The sequence below is a fragment of the Morone saxatilis genome, unplaced genomic scaffold, assembly GCF_004916995.1.
Source record: "Morone saxatilis isolate NCDOM2014 unplaced genomic scaffold, NCSU_SB_2.0 Contig8, whole genome shotgun sequence".
NCBI lineage: Eukaryota > Metazoa > Chordata > Actinopteri > Moronidae > Morone > Morone saxatilis.
The window spans coordinates 16,035,085-16,035,549 of record NW_023340257.1 but is presented as its reverse complement, the minus strand read 5'-3'; positions in this window follow the sequence as shown (position 1 = coordinate 16,035,549).

Genomic DNA, 465 nt, shown 5'->3' with positions numbered 1-465 from the left:
TGTTTCCATCTATGTTTCTGTGTGGGAGGTCTGCATTTGTTTATCTCACTATTCCAGCTCAGCATCTTTTCTTGCTAACTGCTGTAAGCATCGTATGTGTTAGCTCAGCCCCCCCGACTCCCCTCCACGTCCTGCCTACTCTCCATTCCTCTCTTCTGCTCCTACCTTTAATAAACACATGGCTGACTAAATGGATGCAGTGCAGAACGAGACCTATTCTGTTGTTGTTCCCTCCCATCTGTTTGCAGATCTTTATGTTGTTGTGTGCTAGAAGGCTTTGCAGGCAGGAATGCAAGTTATTTCCCCTCTAAAATCTGCTTTTTATTTCATCTTTTTGTCCCAGTAGTCACCTGATACCCTATAGAGTTAAATGAAAGTGGTTTATGATGGTTTGCATGTGTTCATACGTGTGCAGAAGAGAATATGCTGCATTGTTTGCTCTGCCTGAGGTTGATTTATTAGCTA